Consider the following 25867-nt stretch of genomic DNA (forward strand, 5'->3'; position numbering starts at 1 on the left):
GTTTGCATCAAATTGCATGTTCAAAGTTTATTATGTAGTTCATAAACAAAAGTTTGTCCTTCTCATTTAAGTTTTTAGTTGTACAACCAAGTTCCTTCTTCATACCATGTAAATTAAACTATATAGAGCAAGTGGTCCTCTTTTGCACTTCATGTATGCTTCTGTTCTTGATCCGTAATCCAATGGTGTGGTGAACCTACCCACTACAGCACAATGTCATATTCTGTGATGTCTTAACTATGAACAATGTCATACCATTCTACTATTATTTAAACAGTCTCTTTATTTGCCAATCTGAAATGGGATAAATTGACAGCACACTAACCATTGATACTTATGAGTTCTTGATCTGTAATCTGGTGGTGTCGTGAAGCTGCCAACTCCTTCACAATGTCATTTCCTGCCATGTCTTAACCTAAACAATACCATATTGTGTTAATGCTATTGTAAACTGTTTCACTTTATTCGTCAATAAGAAATGTGATGAATTGTTAGCACTGATACTTATATGTGCAAAACATGTCATTTGTATGCTTGTTTCTCTTTCAGAGTGAGGAGGATATAAGCGTCAAACAAGCACAGTCTCATCAGCTTGCCCAATTGCTTGCGTTGTAGCTCCCGAGTAGGGCTAACCTTTCTTGAACTCTATCAAAGTGTTGTAGGTTGTGTATATTATTTTGTCGGAGTGTTTATTTGCACTAGTGGCGATCTTTGATGCCCAGTGTATGTAATCTGATGTCTGTTGTGCTTTATTATCATAGTGGCGAACTTTGATGCCCAGTGGATGTAATATGCTGTAATTTCTTTATTGTATAGTATAGGTTTTTTCTTATTCATGATGTTGTAGTTATTTTACTATATATATATCTTGTCTTCGCAGTAAACCGGCCAAACCATAAAATTACGGTACATAATCGGGTCGTCATGCAAATTACTATGTATGATCCGCATCATGGCCCTAGTCATCTTCGTCCGTTAACAGGCCTAAATGTAAATTGGCCCACTAGTAGTTTGGGGCCTTTAATAGGCCGAGTAAACTGCCAGCCCTATTTTCGCAAGAAAATTCAATGGGCTTTTAGTAGACTGAAAAGTAGGTTGGGCCTGAAACGTGCCGAACAGCTCACGGGCCGACAGCAGGCCGAAATAGACCCCGACCAATGATTGTGCCAATCACATCACGGGCCGTTAATAGGCCAAAATTGTCTCAATCCTTGTTTGGCCCAATTAGATTATCGGATGTGAGCAGGACGGAAGCAAACTGGGCCATAGTTAGGCCCAATTATATGACGGGCTTTTAACAGGCCGAGATAAATATAGGGTCGAAATGTTAAACGGGCCTTTAACAGACCGAAACTAATGTTAGGCCGTATTACTAAACGGGCCTTTAGCAAACAAAAATCCTGATTGGGCCTCAAGTGGGCCCAAAAACACAGCGCCTAGTTGATGGGCCGAATCTGATATAGGCCATAATTTAGCCCAAAGGCTCTTAAAGGGCCGGATCTGATCTGGGCCGTACCCAGAACATGGTAGGCTTAACGGGCCGGATCTCATATGGGCCTTTATTAGGCCCAAAACGTGGCAGGCTGTTAATGGACCAGAACAAATATGGGCCGGCATTTGGCCCAAAACATGGCAGCATGTTAACGGGCCGACCCTCTAGTGTCCTCAAAATCTTATGGGCCTTTAGCTGGACTGGCCCATTATGATCTGCAAAATCTTCTGGGCCTTTAGCTGGGTCGGCTCGTCATGGTCTGCAAAATCTTGTTGGCCTTTAGTTAGGCTGGCCCATTTAATCTTTATGGGCCACTTTTGGGCCTATCCACGTGTTAACATATCATAGGCGCATCTCGGCTATTGGATGAGTGACACCTACGCAAACGCGGAGCTGACACATGGTTTTGTCGGCCAATGAGAATTTTACACATGGAAAATTGGCATTGGTCGTGGCTGTTAACGGGTTATCGGATCCAAAACCGGACTCGATAGCTTAACGGCGACCCGTTATGGTGGATGCCACGTGTGGGTCACCCTTTATGAAAGCACTTCCAAGACATGGCATTTATCGTGATGGAATTGGACAATTTCGTGATGATAATTTTGGTAATGTCATGAAACACTTATACGACAGCACATGTATGAATATCTTGATTCTGTCATAAAATCGTCATGGATGTACATGCATGACAGAAAACGTGAACTATTGTGACAAACACGTATAATCACGAAAGTGTATTTTTTTGTAGTGAATCTTTGTATCGGAACCTCGGGTTGGTACTTGTGGGTGACTAGTAGTGTTGATTACATCTGGTAGTTGATTACTATATGGTTTATTTGGTGGAAGATTGTATGCTCAGATCCATTATGCTATTTAATACTCCTGTGATCTTGAGCATGATTATCATTTGTGAGTAGTTACTTTTGTTCTTGAGGTCACGGGAGAAATCTTGTTGCAAGTAATCATGTGAACTTGATATGTGTTCGATGTTTTGATGATATGTATGTTGTGTTACAAGAAGTTAGGAAGAGGTCGCGTCCGCAGTAGATTGGCCTGGACGTGAGCGTAAAAAAGGCGACTAGGGTTTAGCGGGGCCGCCGCCACCCGCCTCCTTGGCGACGGCTCGTGTGCCGGCATCTCTTTCCCAGAATGGCACCCATGGTGCCGTGGCTGGTCTCTTGTTCTCTGCTCCTAGCCTCCTGGTGCTTATGCCTATGGGGTCGTGAGTAGATTTGATTGGTTGGTCCATCGTATTCTGCATGAGGACCATACGTGTATGGGTCCTGATGCTTTGCGGATAGAAGTTATGATCTAGTGCGGATTTGGTTTTCCTCTCGCGTTTAGGGTTTTGTCCCTTGTGGCAGCGAACCTCTGCATGGAGATTGTTTCCTCACTCACCTCCCTCTCTCACGGTGTCGTGTGCTCGAGCTTATCAAGGGGTGCCCCTGTGGCACTTCCCGACCTCGGCGGACGCACTCAGGGGAAGGTGACTGGAGTATCAAGGTTTTTTCTGTTGGGATTTTGAAGCTATGGCTCATGGCAGTGGAGGCTGATTTCTCTGCTGCAGTTGTAAAGGATCTGGAGGCCATGTTGCAGCAATTGGATCCGAAGAGGTCTAGTACATAGGATAGTAGTAACAAAACAAATAAATCGTCATCATCGGCAGGCACCTCTGAGGTGCGCTGCCGGGACAAATGAATCATCTTAGTTGGAACTGCCGGGGGGTGGGGAACTCCTGGACAGTTCGAGACCTAAGTGCTTTGGTACAAGCACACTCCCCCATGTTGGTTTTCTTGTGTGAAACCAGACAATCCAAAGTTAAATGAAGAGATACAGATCAAGACTAGGACTAAAAGGATTTGATGCAGTGGATAGCAATGGAAATAGTGGAGGTCTACCACTGTTTTGGCATGAATCATTGACTGTACATATCTTGCTTGCAAATGAGCATTGTATTGATGTTACAATTGCAGCCGGACTTGATGACCCACTGTGACAGTTCACTGGAGTTTATGGTGAACCCCGAGTGGAGGATAGACACTTAATGTGGACATTATTGCAGAATATCGGTACACAATCAAACCTGCCATGGTTAGTAGCTGGCGATTTTGATGAATGCATGTGGAATTTTGAACATTTTTCTTGGATCCCAAGACCCGCAGGACAAATGCAAGCATTTAGAGAAGTTCTAGAGATTTGCGAGCTTCCTGACTTAGGGTTTGCGGGTGTCCCATACACCTACGATAACATGAGAGCTGCAACTGCAAATGTTTGGGTAAGATTGGATCAGGCGGTAGCTTCACCACCTTGGAGAAATATCTTTGATAATGTGCGTGTTCAACATCTTGCTTCACCATGTTCTGATCATGTCCCGATGCTTGTCGTTTGTGAACCATTAGTGGATCAGTGTACAAGGCCAAGGCTGAGGCAATATGAAATCATGTGCAAAAGGGAGCCACACCTACAGAAACTAATTGGTAAAGCATGGACTGAGGCCGGAACAAAACCATCTTTAGGTAACGTGCATGCTCCACTTTGAGGTACTATGAAGCAACTGTGTTGATGGAGTAAAGAGGTGTTTCGTAATTTTAATGAATAGATTGAAAATTTTCAAACACAGTTAGAAGAGCTTATGTCAATGAATGATGATCATCAAGAGATCCATAAGTTGACAGATAGAATGGACGAGCTCTTCTATAAGGAGGAATTGATGTGGCTTTAGCGTTCACGTATTTCTTGGCTAAAAGATGGTGATCGAAATACCTAATTTTTTCATGCAAAGGCAGTATGGAGAGCGCGGAAAAATAGAATAAGGAAGATTCAAGATCTGAATGGTAATACTTTTACTGAGAAGAAAGAGATGGGTAAGGTGGCGTCCAAGTATCTTGAGAGTGTTTTCACGGCTAACCAGCACCTTGACCCAGCATCCATTGTAGATCTTCTCACGCCTTTGGTGGGGGACTTGGAAAATCAGGCTCTTTGTGATGAATTTATAGATAAAGAGATTGCTGGCGCGGTCTTTCGATTGGACCACTAAAGGCACCGGGCCCGGACCACTTTCTGACATGTTTCTTTCAACGCAATTGGGCTACGCTAAAAGACGATATTATTCCAGCGGTGAAAGAGTTTTTCAGTACTGGAATTATGCCCCCTGGGGTAAATGATACTATCATTGTTATGATTCCTAAGATTGCAAATCCTATCAAAGTCACCGACTTTAGGCCCATTAGTCTTTGTAACGTGATTTACAAAGTTGTCTCAAAATGTCTGGTTAATAGGCTCAGGCCACTCTTGGATAATATCATATCTCCGGCTTAGAGTGCCTTTATACCAAGACGCATGATCACTGACAATGCTTTGGTGGCCTTTGAGTGTACTCACTTTATAAAGCAACAAACATATCCCATGAAGAGCTATTGTGCATATAAAGTTGTTCATGCCGTCGTTGTTGTCGAGGACCGGAGAGGAAATGCCTTGCCTATCCATCACAAAACTCGAGCAAATATGAGTGGGAGAAAGAGATGAACTTATACCAATGTACCTTGACCGAAGTTGACAATGAATCAAGTTCACTCAAATGCGGACAATGAAATAGCACTATTGGTACCAATCCTTGTCGGTTCTCACACCTACACAAGTAAAGCTTATGGTGGAGCTCGGTGAGGATAGTGGCACAAAAATTTAATGCAAAATGTTAGCAAGAGTCAATAATGTTGAAAGAGATTCACAAATTCGCAAGTGAAACAAATGGACCAATAGCAAAGAATGGCACATGGAAACACACACATGGATAGAGAAATGGGGTCGTGCAACCAAGGAATGAGCACAAAATGTGGAATCCATGGAAAACGCTCGTGTTGCACAACTCAAGAGAGACGCTAGCACGATTGCTCAATAGGCGGCTACGACACTTGTGCACAACCTATGAGATGCAAAATGGATAAACTTTCTATCCCAAGTATGCTATGTATGTATGGTTCCCGGTGTTCCTCTCAAGATGATCCAAGATGATCGGATATGACAATATTATATGCAATGTGGTATGATGCTATGGCACTTGCTTACAAGCTTCTTTGCTTTCTCTTTTTCTTTGCTTAAAAGCTTATTCTTTTTTTTGTATGGACACTTTTGCACAATGCACAAACCAAGATAGCAATTGTGTATATGCGGGAACAAACTTGTGACACAAGATATGATACCAATATGATATGGTATGTATGCTATGGGAAGTGTGGTCACTAATGTGCACAAGTCACGTTGCCGGCAATACTCAAATGGCTAGTCTCGATAGGCAAGTAAGGCAAAATGGGCTAGGGGTTAACAATGCTATGGCAAGGGGAATATACAATGGTGTCGTCGAGGTTACCGTCCTTTGCGATGATGAGTGGCGGTGTTCTTGATGTAGATGCCAAGATGATGGAGACTCGTCCCTAAGTAGCCGAAACACCTTAGGAAACGGAAAAACCGCGAACTCAAAATCTCAAATGACAAATGTCAAATGGTGGTAGCGGGAAAGCGGTGGTGGTTTGCACTTGCCAATGCGGAAGTGGAATGATGGCTATACACATGTCGGAGTTGAAGTTGTCGTCCCTAAGTAGCTGAAACACCTTAGGAGACACAAGCCACAACTCAAACAAAATTGGGTTAAGTTGGGGTTGGTGGAAGCGTATAGTGGGTAAGCCTATGCGGAAGTGGTGGTGGTGGTCGATGAAGAAGTAATCGTCCCTAAGTAGCCGAAACACCTTAGGAGACTCAAATCACTACTCAAGCAACCACTAATGCTATGGTGAACAAATTGGGTTAGGTTGCGGAAGTCGGTGGTGGTGTAGCGGATGATATGGTAGAAGGCCTAGGCAAACTTGCCAAATTTTGGAAAATTTGATGGATTCAAATTGATAGAGGCAAAGGTGTCCCGTCTTTCGATGAGATGATGGATATTGCTTTGGTGGAAGTCGACTTTGACGATCCGACTACGAACGTGTGAGGGCGTCGCGCCTTAGCAATCGCTAAACCAACTCCGAGAGGTTATTGACCACGCCGGAGCATGATCTACCTGACCACGAGGGTCTGTTTCCTGCGAGCAAACGAAGAACAAGCAAGAAACTGAGATTGCAATTCTGGATATTGCGAATATAAGATGAAAGCTTTATTGATCAAGGTGGGGTTCTGTGACGCCTTTGTCTGGTCGTTGAACACAAACGAAGTACACGAAGTTGCAGCTATGGCGAACTTTAATCTAAACAAAACCCAAAGTCTAAACGGTGCCCTAAGGGCTGAATATATGGAGGAAGAGAGGGGGAATTTCGTGGCCCTTGGTGGAGGGGTCCGACATCAACCCTATCTCTTGTTTCCCCACACATACGGACTCTAAAAATAGCCTATACTAATGTGTTTCGAAATTACATGGGCCTGGCCCAATAAAAAGGTGACGCAGCACCTATAATAGCCTCTGGACGAAATTTATGAACTGGCATCTTGTATATTTCGTCCAAGGCTTCCTGCACTCATTATGGTGGCTTCAAAGGCCTGAAATCATCACTCGTAACTCCGTTCTTGTTCCCCTTGCGCATGCCATCATCTACATGCTTTTTCTTGCTCCAATGTTCATCCTTTTCCAAGCTAGGCCCTTCATTTGTAAGAAAAACAAATGTATCCAATTTAGGCAGCATCATATTCTCATGAACATTAGAATCATTACCAAGAAACGAAAGTACCTGGTAATTTAGTTGGCGTGCGCGAGCTCTAGTAATTGGTCCAGTATGTATAGCACCAGGGGCTGTGGGTGTAACAATGGTATTGATGTCCTCATCATCCTCCCCTTCTTGAAATGAAGTCGTCCTCGACGGAAGTTCATCTTCCTCACCCAAATAAGGCTTCAAATCTGCAATGTTAAAAGTGGGACTAACCCCAAAATCTGCAGGCAGCTCAAGTTTGTATGCATTATCATTTATTTTCTCTAACACCTTAAAGGGACCATCAGCACGTGGCATTAGCTTTGATTTGCGCAAATCAGGAAATCTATCTTTACGCAAATGTAACCAAACAAGATCTCCAGGTGCAAACACAACATGTTTTCTACCCTTATCTCCAGCAAGTTTATATTTAGCATTCATACGCTCAATGTTTTCCTTAGTTAACTCATGCATCTTTAAAATCAATTCAGCACATTGTTTAGCATCAAAATTAACCTTCTCTGAAGATGGAAGAGGCAACAAATCAATAGGTGCACGAGGTAGGAAACCATACACAACTTCAAAAGGGCACATCTTAGTAGTAGAATGCAATGAACGATTATAAGCAAATTCAATATGAGGCAAGCATTCCTCCCACATTCTCTTATTATTCTTCAAAACAGCCCTAAGCATAGTAGACAATGTTCTATTGACTACTTCAGTTTGTCCATCAGTTTGGGGGTGACAAGTAGTACTAAAAAGCAGTTTAGTCCCCAACTTAGCCCATAAACATCTCCAAAAGTGGCTAAGAAATTTAGTATCACGATCTGAAACAATAGTATTTGGCACACCATGCAAGCAAATAATTTCACGAAAGAACAAATCAGCAACATTAACAGCATCATCACTTTTATGACATGGTATAAAGTGTGCCATTTTCGAGAATCTATCCACGACAACAAATATGCTATCCCTCCCCTTCTTTGTTCGAGGTAAACCTAAAACAAAGTCCATAGATATATCCTCCCAAGGAGGTACAGGCAAAGGCATATATAAACCATGAGGATTGAGTCGTGACTTAGCTTTTTGACATGTAGTGCAGCGATCAATAAAACGCTCAACATCCCGTCTCATCTTTGGCCAAAAGAAATGTGTAGCAAGTACGTCCTCCGTCTTCTTCACGCCAAAGTGTCCCATTAATCCTCCTCCATGCGCCTCCTGCAACAACAAAAGACGAACGGAGCTAGCTGGAATGCATAGCTTGTTAGCAAGAAACACAAATCCATCATTAACAACAAACTTGTTCCACATTCTTCCTTCTTTACAATTCTACATTACATCTTTAAAATCAGCATCATGCACATATTGATCTTTGATGGTCTCCAAACCAAATATTTTGAAGTCAAGTTGTGAAAGCATAGTATAGCGACGAGACAATGCATCAGCAATAACATTTTCTTTTCCCTTCTTGTGTTTAATGACATAAGGGAAAGTCTCAATGAATTCAACCCATTTAGCATGTCTATGATTCAATTTAGCTTAACTTTTAATATGTTTCAAAGAATCATGATCAGAATGTATAACAAATTCTTTGGGCCATAAATAATGTTGCCATGTTTCTAAAGTCCGAACAAGAGCATATAATTCTTTATCATAAGTAGAATAATTCAGACTAGGCCCACTCAATTTTTCAGAAAAGTATGCAACAGGTTTGCCATCTTGTAGTAACACACCTCCTAATCCAATTCCACTAGCATCACATTCAAGCTCAAAAGTCTTATTAAAATCAGGAAGTTGGTGTAAAGGAGCATGTGTCAACTTATCTTTCAATACCGTGAAGGCTTCTTCCTGTGCGGTACCCCACAGAAAAGGCACATCTTTCTTTGTAAACTCATTGAGAGGTGCAGCAATGGTGCTGAAATCTCTCAAAAAACGCCTATAGAATCCAGCGAGGCCAAGAAAACTCCTCACTTGTGTGACCATTTTGGGCTGCGGCCAACTCTCAATAGCTTCAATCTTGGCTTTATCAACTTCAATTCCCTGTGGAGTAACAACATAGCCAAGAAAAGATACTCGGTCGGTGCAAAAGGTGCACTTCCCAAGTTTACCAAACAAACATGCATCACGTAGAGCAATAAAAACAGCACGTAAATGTTCCAAATGTTCTTCCAAAGTTCTGCTATAAATCAATATGTCATCAAAGTAAACTACCACAAGTCGTCCAATGAAAGCACGTAAAACTTCGTTCATTAATCTCATGAAAGTACTAGGTGCATTAGTTAACCCAAAAGGCATGACTAACCACTCATATAATCCAAACTTAGTTTTAAATGTTGTTTTCCATTCATCTCCCAGTTTCGTACGAATTTGATGGTATCCACTACGCAAATCAACTTTGGAGAATATTGTAGAGCCACTCAATTCATCAAGCATATCATCTAGCCTAGGAATAGGATGATGATAACGAATAGTAATATTATTAATTCCTCTACAATCAACACACATATGTGATGTACCATCCTTTTTCGGCACTAGAATAATAGGAACAACACAAGGACTAAGGGATTCGCGTATATAACCTTTGTCGAGAAGCTCTTGTACTTGACGCATAATCTCCTTTGTCTCCTCTGGATTGGTATTGTATGGTGCACGGTTTGGCAGTAAAGCACCGGGAATTAAGTCAATCTGATGCTCAATCCCTCGAATAGGCGGTAATCCCGGTGGCACGTCTTGTGGAAAGACGTCAGCGAACTCCTCCAAAATGTTAGTGACAGCAGGAGGCAAAGAGGAAGGCACGTCCTCGAATGGAAATAATGCCTCTTTGCACACAAAAGCATAGCAAACAGATTTGCTAAAATCTAGCTCATCAATATCAGATTTGGTGGCAAATAAGCATGCACTTTTCAATTTAATTTCAGAAGCAACACTAGATGGTTTATTATTAGGCTTCATTTGTTGCTCAAATTCTTTTGCCACAATCTGATTTTCACTCTTATTCTTCTCCTGTTTTGCTTTATTAGCTCTATTAATATCATCTTTCAAAATGGAATTAGGAGTCATAGGAAGCAAAGTAATATTTTTATCCTTATGAACAAGAGTATAGTGATGGTTTCTACCATGGTGTACGGAATTTTTATCAAATTGCCATGGTCTACCAAGTAATAAGGAACATGCTTGCATAGGTACCACATCACAATCAACATAATCAACATATGTAGAGATACTAAAATGCACACGAACATTACGTGTTACCTTAACCTTGCCGCTGTTGTTGAACCATTGGATGTAGTAAGGATGTGGATGTGGTCTTGTGGTGAGAGAAAGCTTCTCCACCATCTCCATGCTAGCCAAGTTGTTGCAGCTCCCTCCATCTATGATGACGCACACAGAACGTTCCTTCACAACTCCCTTGGTATGGAACAAATTGTGCCTCTGATTTTGCTCAGCTTGTGTGACCTGCACACTCAAAACACGTTGAGCAACTAAACATTCATACCTGTCAGCGTCTTCAGGAGCCATGTATTGCGTCTCATGATCAGAATCATCTCCACCATGTTCTTCACGTGTAATAAGAGCCAAAGTCTCCTCATCATAGTCACTAGCGGACTCATACCCACCATCCTCGGTAGCAATCATCACACGCTGAGATTTGCATTCTCTCGCATAATGACCTCTTCCTTACAACGACGACAAATAATATCACTTGTGTGCCCTGTTGATGCCATGGAAGAAGAAGAGCTCTGTGTAGGCCTGGTAGGTGCGCTCTTGGCAGATGATGGTGGTTGTGCCTGCTTTCTTGTATCACGGCTGGAGATGGCACCTGATTGAGTTGCTGGTGTAGTGGAAGTAGAAGATGCACGCGGTGTCCATGAGGAAGGTCGACCTGCAGAAAAGTTAGTGCGCGCCATTGCTTGTCGATCCTGCACTTCACATTCAGCTTTACAAGCAAGATGGAATAAACGAGTGATATTAGTATACTCCTTATACTCTAGAATGGTCTGAATCTCTCTATTTAATCCACCCGTAAAACATGCAAGCATAGCTTCATTCTCCTCAACAATACCACATCTAATCATGCCAGTTTGTAATTCCTGATAATATTCTTCTACATAATTTTTTCCTTGTCTTAAACGCTAAATTTTTGAAGCAATTCACGTTGATAATATGGTGGAACCCAATGAGTACGCATAGCAGTTTTCAAAGCAGCCCAAGTAGCTGGAATATGATATAATCTACAATGTTCAGACCACCATACACATGCAAAACTAGTGAAAGCACAAACAGCAGCAGCAACCCGTCTCTCCTCGGGATATTGTAAACATGTAAAACGTTGTTCAGTTTCTAACTCCCAAGTAAGATATATATCAGGAACATATCTACCCTCAAATGGTGGAATATTCAATTTCAGTTTAGGAATATGGGCATCATCTCGTACCTGAGGTGGTGGTGCAGGCCTACCATTACGAATATATACCTGAGGTCGACCTACTGGTGGTGGTGCTGGTGGCTGCACGTAGTTCTGATTTTGATCAACCTCATCCACATAATCGCCCGCATACTCATCATCCTCCTAGGTACTAGTAGCAGCAGTAGCACGACCCAAAGAAGCATCAACAACAGGAACAGCAGCACCAGAAGTTTGGCCATCCTCAATAGGAACACGCTTCGCTCATCCATACTGATTCAGAAGGAGGCGTTGTTGTTGTTGTTGCAGAGGTGTGATAGGTGCAGCCGGCGGTGGTTGTGGAAAATGCGCGAGCAATTCATTAAACTTTCTATCAAGCTTTGTTTCGAATGTCTTCTCAATGCCATCTATCTTATCCATGGCCTCGTCAAATCTGTTTAGCACATCTTGCACCTGTCCACTCATCATTTGCTGAAATTTATCATGTACCTGTTTGTTCGTCAGGTTCTCCCAATCAGTCTCATCGGCTTGTGATCCTGGCATGGTTAGCAGCAATAGAAACACAAAATAATATGATTCTACAGACTACTAGGAAGTGGTGGTGGTGGTGGTGTGTCACAAATCCTTCAAGCGAATCTCAAATTCTTACCAGTTCTTACCCAGCAGCAGGTGGTGATCGGCAACCGTTGTAGTCAAAACTCTCAAAGCTTGCATAGAGCGATTACCAGGGAGAATCAAATGCATGACATAGATGTATGTGGAGCTGGGAAGGCTTATTAGATGGTAGCAAAAAGGGTCAGCAATAATCAATTCAGAGATGCAAAGTTGAATAAACGCTCAACGACGGTACTGTGCTGGTCCTAGGCTAGACTGTGCTAGAGACGCGAGCCTAGAACACTAACAAAATCACGGCGCTGCACGTAAACAAGGGAGGAGCACACTCTGAATTTTTTTCTCTCTTTTTTTCTCTCTTTTTTTTTGCTCCGCAACAAAAAAATTCAAAAAAGTCTACAAATGGTCTAGAAACAGCCTAGCCAGAATTTTCCAGATTAGTTTTTTTTTGGGAAACTAGAGCTATTTTTCTACTGCGGGTAACACGAAAGTTCGAGAGTCCTTTTCTATCACGACTCGGAGTATGGCATGATCTGGAAGTCGAAAACAAAGCAACAAATACTGGACTCGGACTAGGACTGGTGGCGGAGATGAATCTGGTGGAACTCGGACTGGTGGCAGAGATGAATCTGGTGGAACTCGGACTGGTGGCAGATATATGTTGCAGGTGGACTCGGATTGGCGTGATGGAGGTGGATATGTGGTATATGGCTGCGGTAATGTCGATGGTGGTAGAAGGCAGCGGTGATGACGATGGTGGTAGATGACAGCGGTGATGACGATGGTGGTATATGGCAGCGGTGATGACGATGGTGGTATATGGCAGCGATGATGGTGATGACGCGGCGGCGGCGTGACAACTTGTGAACAGAACTCAAAACTCTAAAGGACTAGACACTAAGACCAGCAACTAGACACGACAATGCAACCACAAATTCAACAACGCAAATACAGAAAAGACTATGCAATGGCTCAGACTGGTTCGGATATGATGAACTAACCCTAAAAAAAATTTGTGGCTTTTTCGTGGACTATAGGTATGAAGAACAAACTTGATCTAAACTATGAAAAACTGTAAAATCTCACCGAGCAACCTGGAAATCTGATACCACTTGTTAGAGGCAAAGGTGTCCCGTCTTTCGATGAGATGATGGATATCGCTTTGGTGGAAGTCGACTTTGACAATCCGACTACGAACGTGCGAGGACGTCACACATTAGCAATCGCTAAACCAACTCCGAGAGGTTATTGACCACGCCGGAGCACGATCAACCTGACCACGAGGGTCTGTTTCCTGCGAGCAAACGAAGAACAAGCAGAAACTGAGATTGCAATTCTGGATATTGCGAATATAAGATGAAAGCTTTATTGATCAAGGTGGGGTTCTGTGACGCCTTTGTCTGGTCGTTGAACACAAACGAAGTACACGAAGTTGCAGCTATGGCGAACTTTAATCTAAACAAAACCCAAAGTCTAAACGGTGCCCTAAGGGCTGTATATATGGAAGAAGAGAGGGGGAATTTCGTGGCCCTTGGTGGAGGGGTCCGACATCAACCCTATCTCTTGTTTCCCCACACATACGGACTCTAAAAATAGCCTATACTAATGTATTTCGAAATTACATGGGCATGGACCAATAAAAAGGTGATGCAGCACCTATAATAGCCTCTGGACGAAATTTATGAAGTGACATCTTGTATATTTCGTCCAAGGCTTCATGCACTCATTATGGTGGCTTCAAAGACCTGAAATCATCACTCGTAACTCCGTTCTTGTTCCCCTTGCGCATGCCATCATCTCCATGCTTTTTCTTGCTCCAATGTTCATCCTTCTCCAAGCTAGGCCCTTCATTTGTAAGCAAAACAAATGTATCCAATTTAGGCAGCATCATATTCTCATGAACATTAGAATCATTACCAAGAAACGGAAGTACCTGGTAATTTAGTTGGCGTGCGCGAGCTCTAGTAATTGGTCCAGTATGTATAGCAGTAGGGGCTGTGGGTGTAACAATGATATTGATGTCCTCATCACAAATTATATTGGTGGTATTTTTGTGGGATAGGGGATGTCAAGAGCTTCAAAACGAGCTAAAGAACGTCAAAATCGGAGTTCAGATGAATTAGTTATGGACAAAACAAAAATCAGCCGAAGTCAATATCTACAGGTTACGGACGTCCGGAAAGGTCGGATGTCCGGGGCGTCGGACGTCCGAAAAATTCGGAAATCCGTAAATTCGGTTCGGGTTAGGGGTTCCGGTCGTCTGGAAAAAGGTCGGAAGTCCGGTTGTTCCTAGGGCTCCAAACATCCGTAAAACTCCGGTCGTCCGGAGGGCCGGGGTCAACGCGAGATGCGAGTTCGGGGGCGTGATTTTGGGCGGAAAATGGAGATTTCGGGGTCAAAATTGACGAGATTTCGTGGATGAAAGATGGGGAAACTTGGGGAGATGCTAGATCCACTTAAAACCAAGCAAATCCACGAATCAAAATCAAGAAAACATCATCAAACCAACAAATCACAAAAAAAATTGGGGCTATTTTTGGTGGGGATTTTCGAATTTAGGCAAGAACACAACAAAATCAAGCTAGAAAACACGGGTAGGGGCTCCAAAAATGTGATCAACGTTGCTCATGATACCAAGATGATATCATGAGACAAGCTGGCTCTGATCCAAGATGATGTAGGGTGGAACCCTATGTGGACGATCTTTCATGTTTGGAGTGGATCCTACGGGGAATCACGAAGAACACATAGAAGCACAAAGGGGAAACACGGGGAAAACAAGAGAGAGAATCACTAAGCCAACATAGAATCAATCACACGAGTGCTAGATCACCGACAACATAGAGTAACATAAGATCCACGATCAACAAAGGTAAGGATACATAGGAACAGTTCTTCTTCGTACGGAGGTCTTGATGGGTCTTGAATCCGCTTGGGGGATCTTCTCCGAAGAGGTCCTGAGCTCCAAGGAGAAGTAACCAAGTGGATGAGCAAGGCTCTCACACAAAATATGAGCTAAAACTATGCTACCCTAACTAGGAGGAGGTGGAGGAGTATATATAGTCATGGGCCACGAAGGGGTAAGTGGGGGATACATGGACTCGGTCCAATACATTGTGCGCAGACAAGCGTCGGACGTCCGGAGGGTTCCGATCATCCGGAGGCTCGCGAAGGTCCGAACGTCTGTAGGTCTTTGGATGTCTGTAGATATCGTTCTGTTGGCTGATGCACGGACGTGCGGTCTTCGTCGGATATCCGTAGTTTTGGTTCTGGTGGGGAAGTCTCGGACGTCCGGAGGTGACCGGTCGTCTGGAGCCTGGGAGTCATCGGACGTCCGGTCCTGGTCGGACGTTCGGCCGCTGTAGCATTCGTTGGCTTGGTTTCCTTGGGCTGGCGTGACCTTCAGGGGCCGGACATCCGGGCTGGGCCGGTCGTCCGGTGGCTGTAGCTTCCAGCAGCTTCTTCTCTTGGCCCTGGTACTTGGTGTCCTCGCCGTCTTGTCCAATGATCGTAGCTGTTCCATGACCTTCCTCTTGATTCCTGGACATGCATAGCACACATGTTTGAGGTAGTAGCCATGTCTCATATGTGGAAAGTGACGATTCGGAGAGGAGTGAGTTCACCTTGTGTCCAATGGCGTATAGTTGAGGTCTCGTCATAAGTCCTCTTGGGGTTTGGAGAGTAGTCGGAATGTACATGGGGATGAACATGGGATGCTCCGCATCACAAGGTATACATGTTGTATATGTATATGTCATCCATTTTTACTTCCCCTGATTTTTGCACATATGACACATGTATACGTGAGTAACTTTCATAGATCATAAGATATAAAGCCAAAATATTATCATAAGTAGAAGGCATGAAAATATTGCAACTCAGTTTGCACATATAAGTGAAGCTCTTATTCCTATCAAAAGATTGACAATATTCATCATTAAACCATCCCAACATTAGTGAATAAACCTTACTTGCATCAAATTTACATGCTACAACTTGCTTAAATAAGCAAACATGCAGTAAGTCATTGGACACAGAATCATCACCAAGAGTAGAGGTCATATCAAAATGATTAAACATTGGTTCTTTTGCATCAATAGTTAATTCAATGGGTGCACTCAAAATTGTTGGAATTTTAGTTGTTTGATCACATGATGCATTCATGATAGTAACATGATTCTCTAAAATAGATGGCATGCTCAAATCAACAGGTAACTCAACACATGATGTATTTAAGTTAATTAGGGATGCATCATTCTCATGTGAAGTTATATCATCAATACCTTTACTGTCACCTTGTCGCAAAGACGTAGCTGATGTCGGTATGGACAATGACAATGTACCATACACTTGAGATGATGTCGCACTCACAATCTGAGGTGTGGCTGCTCTAGTAGGTACAACGGTGGAGGAACCAACCGATGGTAGTGAGCATGAATTGGAATAGTAGTTGTTGTAGTCACCCAATGCATCCTCCTGTAACTGTCTCTCAAAGGTACAAGCACGAACATACATACCACTAATGCAACGAGGAATATACCTAAATCTTGCCTGAATATCAAGGTTCAAACCACCAAAAAATCTATTCATTGTATCATCCTCAGATTCTTCTATGTCACAATGATGCATATAAGATTTGAACTCTTGGTAGTAAGCATGAACAGTGTTATTGCCTTGTTTAAATTGTTCAAATTTGTGAAGCAATTCACGACGATAGTAAGGAGGGAAAAATTGTTGTCTCATTACATGTTTCAAATCTTTCCAAGTTGTGGGTTGGTTATCAATGTTTTTCTTACAATGCACACTCCACCAAACAGAAGCAAAACCAGTAAATGCTCTAGTGGCAGCTCGTACTCGCTCAAGTTCAGAAAAGTCATGGTATTTAAACACTTGTTCTACTTCAAACTCCCAATCTAGATAAATAACAGGATTAAATCTACCCTCAAATGATGGTAAAGAGATAACCTGACCATGTGCTTGTGTGTGTTGTCCCAACTCTCGTGATGGTGAAGATGTGTTCGTCGTACAAGAACTTCTTTCTCCGGAACCTGTCATGATTAGTAGAAACAAGAAACAAAATTCGAGAATAATGTTCTTATGAACAACTAGGATGTGGTTGTAACGTGCTCACAGTAAAGCTAATATCAATATCTTACAAGTTCTTACCATGCGACAGGTGGTGACACGCAACCAGCGGTGTCAAATAACTCCGAAGATTGTGTAAAGCGATTGCCAGGGGAACGTACGTATACACGATGTAGAAATATGTGGAGCTGGGTTGGCTATATATGGTAGAAAAGATTAGCAATAATCAATTCAAAGATGCAATGTTGAATAAACGCTCAACGACGGTATTGTGTTGGTCCTAGGCTAGACCGAACTAGAGATGTGAGCCTAGAATACTAATGAGATCACGGTGTAGCACAACTAGCATCATTGAATGATACTAAGTAGCTCTAGATAGCAAGATATAAGTGAAGATCACAACGGCAGTGAAGATAATGATGAAAAACAATTGCCAAGCAGGATATACAACAACTCTCTCCAACTTTCCTCTTGAAAAGTTTGAGCCAATTTTCTGATAAATTTTCAAAGAATGCTACTAACTCAAGCTTTCCAATGCAAAAAAAAATCACTCGATTCGGAATTGATATGAGGAGTCAAAGAATTCTAAAACTGGCCTGAAAAACTGGAACAAACTGTATGCGTAAACTTCGGATGGCAAAAAGACCTATTTAGAAGCTGATTTTGAGATATCAAATATTGAACTAGCTTTTGCAACTATTCAGATGCGTCTAGTCGCTAGCTTTAATTTGAGTACTTGTGGAGCCAAAACGGAGTTTGTATGAGGAAGTTATGTCTTTTTTACTGAATAGTGCACAAAACAGATTCCAGTCCGAATTCAACTACGAGATTGAGTCTAGATAGATCCGAATTTGTTTTTTTTTCTCTTCTCTCTTTTTTTTCTCACACTTTTTTCCTTTTTCTTTCTCTTTTTCTGATATTTTTTTACTTTTTTCTCTCTCTTTTTTTCCCGTCTTTTTTTTGTCTCTCTCTCTTTCCAAAACAAACTAGATAAGATGCAGATTGGATCAAGCGAAGATGTGAACGATCTCAACTATGATTATGACAATGAACAGTGGGTAGCACATGGTGGAATTTGATGGATGGGTGGTGGACAGTGGAAGGGATAATGATGCAACGGCGGTGTGACTAATGTGAACAGAACTCGAAACTCTAAACGAACTAGACACTAAGACCAGCAACTCGACACGACGATGCAACCGATAATTCAATAATGCAAACAATGAAAAGAAAATTGCATAGGCTCGGACTGGCTTGGACAAAGGATGAATAGATCTAACTTTTTTTGTGGTTTTTTCTTGGACAATAGGTAAGAAAATAAATCTAATCTAGGGAAAACTAGAAATTCTCACCGAGCAACCTAAAAACTGATACCACTTGATAGAGGCGGAGGTGTCCCGATCTTTCGATGAGATGATAACTATCGATTTGGTGGAGACAATTTTGACGATCCGACTACAAACGTGCATGACGTTGCGCCTTAGCAATCGCTAAACCAACTCCGAGTATTGACCACGCCGGAGCACGATCAACCTGACCACGAAGGTCTATTCCTGCAAGCAATCGAAGAACAAGCAAGAATATGATAAATCAATATGAATATTGCGAATATATATGAAGTACTGATAAAGGTGGGGATCCGTAAGCATTCTTGTTCTGGTCGTTGGACACAAACGAAGTACACGAAGTTGCAATGGCTAACTTTTAACTAAACAAATCCCAAGGAAAAAGCTACTAGATGGATCTACTTATATAGGAGGAAGGGGTGGCGGCCAAGGAGGTGGGAGAACGTCCCAAGGCATCCTAAAACCAACCCTAGGTCGTACAAGGCTCATGGGCCCAAGTGGAGGTGATGCAACACCTTTGGACTTGTTGTTTGACTCGGATTCTGCTGCAGCGTCTGATTGTTTCGTCGATAGTTCAACGCTCCAGACGAATTTGAAGGTGAATCCAATTGGGCTCGAAATAGCACAAAATCTAGATTCCAACAAAAAAAAGAATCACCCAATTCGGAGTCCGTATGAAAAAGTTGTTGGCGTTTGGAGTCAGGTATGTCTGTGCAGTCCGAATCTGAATCCAGAACATGAGAGAGTTGGTGATGTAGGGTGGAACCCTAGATGGATGATCTTTCACGTTTGGAGTGGATCCTACGCGGAATCACGAAGAACACACGGAAGCACAAAGGGAAAACACGGGGAAAACGAGAGGGAGAATCACTAAACCGACATAGAATCATTCACACGAGTGCTAGATCACCGACAACATAGAGTGACATAAGATCCACAATCAACCAAGGTAAGGATATAAAGGAACAGTTCTTCTCCGTACGGAGGTCTTGATGGGCTTCCCTAGAAAGGGGTCTTGAATCCGCTTGGGGGATCTTCTCCGAAGAGGTCCTGAGCTCCGAGGAGAAGTAGCCAAGTGGATGAGCAAGGCTCTCACACAAAATATGAGCTAAACCTATGCTACCCGTACCAGGAGGTGGGGGCGTCCTATTTATAGTCTTAGTGCAAATGGAAGTCAAAACGAAGGGGTACAAGGGCTCCAGCCCGCATGCGTGGTCACTCAGGTGTCGGTCGTCCGGAAGGTGTCGGACGTCCGGAGGCTTGGGACGGTCCGGACGTCCGGTCGGGCTCGGGCGTCCGTAGAATGATCTCTGTCGTGGGCGCGTCGGACGTCCGGAGGGGGTCGGTCGTCCGGAGCTTCGTGACGGTCCGGACGTCCGGAAGTCATCGGTCGTCTGTAGATTCGGTTCAGGCGTGCATCGGTCGGACGTCCGGTGGTCTCGGTCGTCCGTAGATTTGGTTCGGATGCTCAGCTGTCGGACGTCCGGAGGGCGTCGGTCGTCCGTGGCCTGGGAGTCGTCGGACGTCCGAGCTTGGTCGGACGTCCGATGCCTGTAGCTTCAGCAGCATCTTTTCTTCTTCTTCAACATGCTTGGGGTCCTCGCCGTCTTGGCTCTTGCAAGTAGTAGATCCTTGGCTCACCTCCATGTACCTGATTACACATAGAGTCTCCGACTGAGGTAGTAGCCATGTCTCGTGAGTAGAAAGAGGGAGTTCGGAGAGGAGCGAGTTCACCTTATCTTCGATAGCCTTAGCTCGGGCTCTTGTCATGGGTCCAAGTGGTGTTGAGGGAGATGTAGGCACGTCCATGGGGATGAGCGAGGGATGCTCCGCATCATCTCCCCCCTTGGGAGAGATCCGACCTCGGATCAAAAGGTGCATCACCATGGAAAGGTGTGAGGTCCTTGACGTTGAAGATGTCGCTCACGTTGTACTTGCCTCGTGGTAGGTCGATCTTGTAGGCGTTGTCGTTGTAGCGTGCTAGAACCTTGAAAGGTCCATCGGCGCGAGGTAGAAGCTTGGACTTGCATTCGTTGGGGAAGCGTTCCTTGCAAAGATGTAGCCACACTAGATCACCAATGTTGAATACCATGGGTTGCTTGTTGATGTTGAGCTTGGTCGCTAGTCGTTGTACTTGGAGCTCGATGGTGTGCCTTGTATCTTCATGCATCTTCTTGATGTAGCTTCCACGAGCACTTGCGTCGAGGTTGGTTCGCTCTTGTAGAAGAAGAGGAAGAATGTCCAATGGGGACAAAGGGTTGAAGCCGTAGACGACCTCGAAAGGGGACTTGTCGGTCGTGGAATGTCTTGCACGGTTGTAGGCGTACTCGGCGATGGGTAAACACACCTCCCATTCCTTGATGTTCTTCTTGATCAACACGCGAAGTAGAGTGGAGAGTGTATGGTTTGTCACCTCCGTTTGGCCGTCGGTTTGAGGATGGTATGCCGAAGAGAACAATAGCTTGATTCCGAGCTTGGCACATAGGGTCTTCCAAAAGTAACTCGAGAACTTGACGTCTCGGTCCGAGACAATCGTCTTGGGTACTCCATGAAGTCGCAAGATTTCCCTACAAAAAATATTGGCAATATGTGAAGCATCGTCTATCTTGTTGCAAGGAATGAAATGTGCCATCTTAAAAAATCGGTCCACAACAACAAAGACGGAATCCTTGCCATTTTGAGTTCTAGGCAAACCAAGTACAAAATCCATGCTAATGTCTTCCCAAGGTTGATAAGGAATGGGAAGGGGCATGTAAAGACCATGGGATTGAGCTTTTGACTTAGTTTTGCGACATGTAGAGCAACGGTTGGTGAAGCGTGAGACATCACGAAATATCTTGGGCCAAAAGTAGTTCTTGGAGAGCGTGGCGAAAGTCTTGTCGCGTCCAAAGTGTCCCATTAGTCCGCCTCCATGAGCCTCTTGCCAAAGGAGCAAACGAAGAGAAGACTCGGGAATGCAAAGTTTGTTAGCTCTCATAAGATAATCATCCTTTATGTAGTACCGTTACCAAGACGTGTGTGTCAAACACTTAGCATAAGGAGTAGCAAAAGAAGGATCATGCTCATACAAGTCTTTTATATGCTCAAAACCAATAACATTCAACTCAAGTTCAGTGACAAGCGTGCATATGCGTGAAAGTGCATCTGCAAGTACATTTTCCTTACCCTTAATGTACTGGATCACATAAGGAAAAGATTCAATAAATTCACTCGATTTGGCATGACGCTTGTTCAACTTAGTTTGTCCTTTCAAATACTTAAGGTTTCATGATCGGTATGGATGACAAATTCATGAGGTCTAAGGTAATGTTCCCAAACATGTAGCACACGTACTAAAGCATACAATTCTTTGTCATAGATAGGATAATTACGTTGAGCACCGGAGAGTTTTTCACTAAAATAAGCAATGGCTCGTTTTTCTTGCATTAAAACTCCGCCAATTCCGATACCACTTGCATCACAATGAACCTCAAAAGTTTTGTCAAAGTTGGGTAAAGCAAGAATCAGAGCATGAGTAAGTAAAGATTTGAGCTCATCAAAAGTGGTGGATTGCAAAGATCCCCAGACAAAAGGAGCATTCTTCTCACTCAAAGCATGTAAAGGAGCGGTAATTGTGCTAAAGTTTTTCACAAAGCGGTGGTAAAATCCTGCAAGACCAAGAAAACTTCTTGCTTGTTGCAAATTGGTGGGTTGGGGCTAAGTTTTAATCGCCTTAATCTTAGTTTCATCAACATGGACACCCTTGGAAGAGACAACAAAACCCAAGAAAACCACTTTGTCAACGCCAAAAGTGCATTTGTTCAAGTTCGCATAAAGGCTTTCCTTTCGGAGGGTTTGCAACACAGATTTAACATGATTAATGTGCTCTTTCATGGTTTTGCTAAACACAAGGATATCATCAAAGTAAACCACAACGAAGACTTCAATGTAAGGTATAAGCACATGATGCATAAGACGCATGAAAGTTCCAGGTGCTTCCGACAAACCCATAGGCATCACTAACCACTCATATAAGCCAAATTTTGTTTTGAAAGTGGTTTTCCATTCATCACCTTCTTGAATGCGGATTTGATAATAGCCACTTTTAAGATCAATTTTGGAGAAAAAGTTGGCAACACTAAGTTCATCAAGCATATCATCTAAGCGAGGAATGGGATGCCTATAACGGACGGTAATGGCGTTGATGGGTCTACAATCGGAACACAAGCGGAAACTTCCATCGGGTTTAGGCACAAGTATAACGGGAACAACACATGGGCTTAAGCTTTCACGTACATGACCGTTGTCGATGAGTTGTTGTACTTGCCGTTGAATCTCCTTGGTTTCTTCGGGATTGACACGGTATGGAGCTTTGTTTGGAAGTGGCCCTCCGGGGATGAGGTCGATTCGATGCTCAATGCCTCGTAGTGGAGGTAGACCCGGAGGTAGCTCATCGGGGAAAACATCTTTGAATTCCTGCAAAAGAGATTGAAACACTAAACGTAACTGGTGAGAGGTGTTAGTTGTTGGCTCTCCATCTTTGCACACAAGGACGAAGTGCAGCACACTCGATGGGTTCTCACACACTTCTCTTATCTCACTTTTGGTGGCAAATAGGATGAAGTTTTTCTCTCTAGGCGAAGAGGCGCTCAAATTTGGCTTGTGACTCTCACTCACTTTTGGGTGTGTCACTTTTTCACTCGTCTTTCCATGATTGGTGGTTTGCTTGTCGGCTATCAATTGACTAGGAGACATAGGTCGTAGCACATATTCCTTCCCTTTCATTTTGAAGCTATAATAATTGGTGCGCCCATTGTGGATGACACCACGGTCGAATTGCCATGGTCGACCAAGAAGTAGGTGGCAAACGGTCATTGGGACCACATCACACTCCAAACTGTCTTCATAAGCACCAATTTTGAAGGATACTTGGACCGTATGCTCGCCTCGTATAGTGCCGGAATCACTTAGCCAATGAACCTTGTAGGGGTACGGGTGCTTCCTCTTGACCAATTGAAGCTTGGAACATAATTCTTCACTTGCCAAGTTGTGAAAACTAGCTCCATCGATGATGACCTTGACGGACCTTCCATTGATGCCGGCCTTAGTGTGGAAGATGTGGCATCATTGGTCTTCTTCTTGTTGATGTTGAAGTGTCAAGACTTTGGAGACAATGAGAGCGGGGCTCGAATCCTCATCACAAAAGACTTGATCATCTTCATCCTCATTCATGCGCCGGTGCATGGCCACTTGCTCAAGGGCTTCCATCTCCTCTTCACTCATTGAGTCATATGTGCTGTCGTCGTTGAGGATCATGGTGCGCTTGTTCGTGCATTGGTAGGACTTGTGGCCTCGACCACCGCAAGTGAAACACTTGAAGGAGCTTGTTTTGACGGTCTCATCGGTTGGAGTAGATAATGAAGCACGCGGCTTGAAGTTGGTTGTCGTAGGAGGAAGACGACTTGAACTTGCCGAAGTTTTCTTGTAACTTGACTTGTCGTCGTTTCTTTGAGAAGGTTTGGTTGATGTAAATGTTGGAGGAGTCGTTGAAGCTTGGGTGTTGGAGAAACCGTAGGTCTTGGATGAGTACTTGCTGTACTTGAAGTTATCTTGCACTTGACGTTCCGCCTTGGTTGCTTGATGTACGAGCTCAATGAGGTTGGAATAGGGTTGGAAGTCGGCAATCTTCTTGATGGGATGATTGAGTCCATTCAAGAAATGTGCCATTGTTTGCTCATCATCTGCCTTGACATTGGCTCGAATCATGGCTATCTCCATTTCCTTGTAGTATTCTTCAACACTCTTTGTCCCTTGCTTGAGGAGTTGTAGCTTCTTGAAGAGATCGCGGTTGTAGTAGGTTGGCACAAAACGTGCTCGCATGACTTCCTTCATTTGAGCCCAAGTGGTGATAGGTGGTTCACCTCTTGCTTCATGGCGTTCAAGGACTTGTTCCCACCATATGAGCACATAGTCTTGGAACTCAAGTGATGCCATAGCGATCTCCTTCTCTTCCTCATAGTTGTGCAAGCAGAAAATTTTGTCGATCTTCAATGCCCATGAGAGGTACTCTTCCGGATCATTGCTTCCATTGAACTTGGGCATTGTGAACTTGAGTTTGCCATAGCGTTGCTCTTCATTGTGTTGTTGGCGATGGTGATGATGACGTCCTTGACATGGAGGATAGTCATCCTCATGTTGCTCTTGGCGCGGATGAAGTCCATGATCAACTTGCTCTTGTTGAACTGGAGGTTGAAGTGGAGCTTGACGTTGCACACACGATTGGTAGTTCCTCTCTTGGATTTCTTCTCTAAGGGCTTCCTCTTGATTGCGCCGTTCGCAATTGCGGTTAGCGATGGCTCGACTTGATTCTTGACGGGCACGTTGCGCCTCAAGAGCTTGCGCTTCTCGTTGTTGTTGTCGAAGACGTTGAGCCTCGGCGTCTTGTTCCTCTTGGTGTAGACGCGCTCGTTCTTCCTCTTGGCGCCGTAGTCGTTGCCGTTCTTGAGCTTGAGCAAAAGCGACTTGGTTTGATTGAGGAGGAGAGATTTGCTCGTCGACTTGTTCTTGTGAATGCTTGTCATGTAGCGGGTTGTGAGATGCATGACGGTCTTGACGCGCGACTCGTCGAAGAATGGTCAATGACGGTGTACTTGTGTCGGAGAAGGTGTCGTCGGAGTGTCGACTTGAGCGGCTCCGTCTTGAGGATGAAGAAGTGGAAGGATGCCGATTCCACATCAAGGCGCGGATCTCGTCCATTCTTGCATCATTCTCTTGCTTATGAGAGTCGAAGATGTTATCGAAGTAGTCTCTTGTACGTTGCTCGGAGAGTCGCAAGTCGGTGGCGAGGTTGTCTATGTGGTCGCTCATAGCTTGTTGTTCTTGGTGTAACGCCCTTTGAGCACCAAAGAGGTGGCTCTTTGTGACGAATGATGACATGTCATCGCCGTTCTCGATGAGAGGTGGATTTGTAGAAGAACTTGGCCTATCCATCATTTCAATAAAATGTAAGTGGTAGAAGGAAAAGAACGTGTACCAAATTCACCTTGACCGAAGTTGAAGGTGAATCAAGTTCACTCAAATGCGGACAATGAAATAGCACTGTTGGTACCAATTCTTGTCGGTTCTCACACCTACACACGTAAAAGCTTATGGTGGAGCTTGGTTTGGATAGTGGCACGAAATTTGATGCAATAGTAAGTGAGCTTCAATGATGTTGGAAAAGATTCACAAATTTGCAAATGCAACAAGGAGACCAAGCAAGTATGGGTACACG

Source organism: Triticum dicoccoides, chromosome 7B (genome assembly GCF_002162155.2).
Source record: "Triticum dicoccoides isolate Atlit2015 ecotype Zavitan chromosome 7B, WEW_v2.0, whole genome shotgun sequence".
NCBI classification, from domain to species: domain Eukaryota; kingdom Viridiplantae; phylum Streptophyta; class Magnoliopsida; order Poales; family Poaceae; genus Triticum; species Triticum dicoccoides.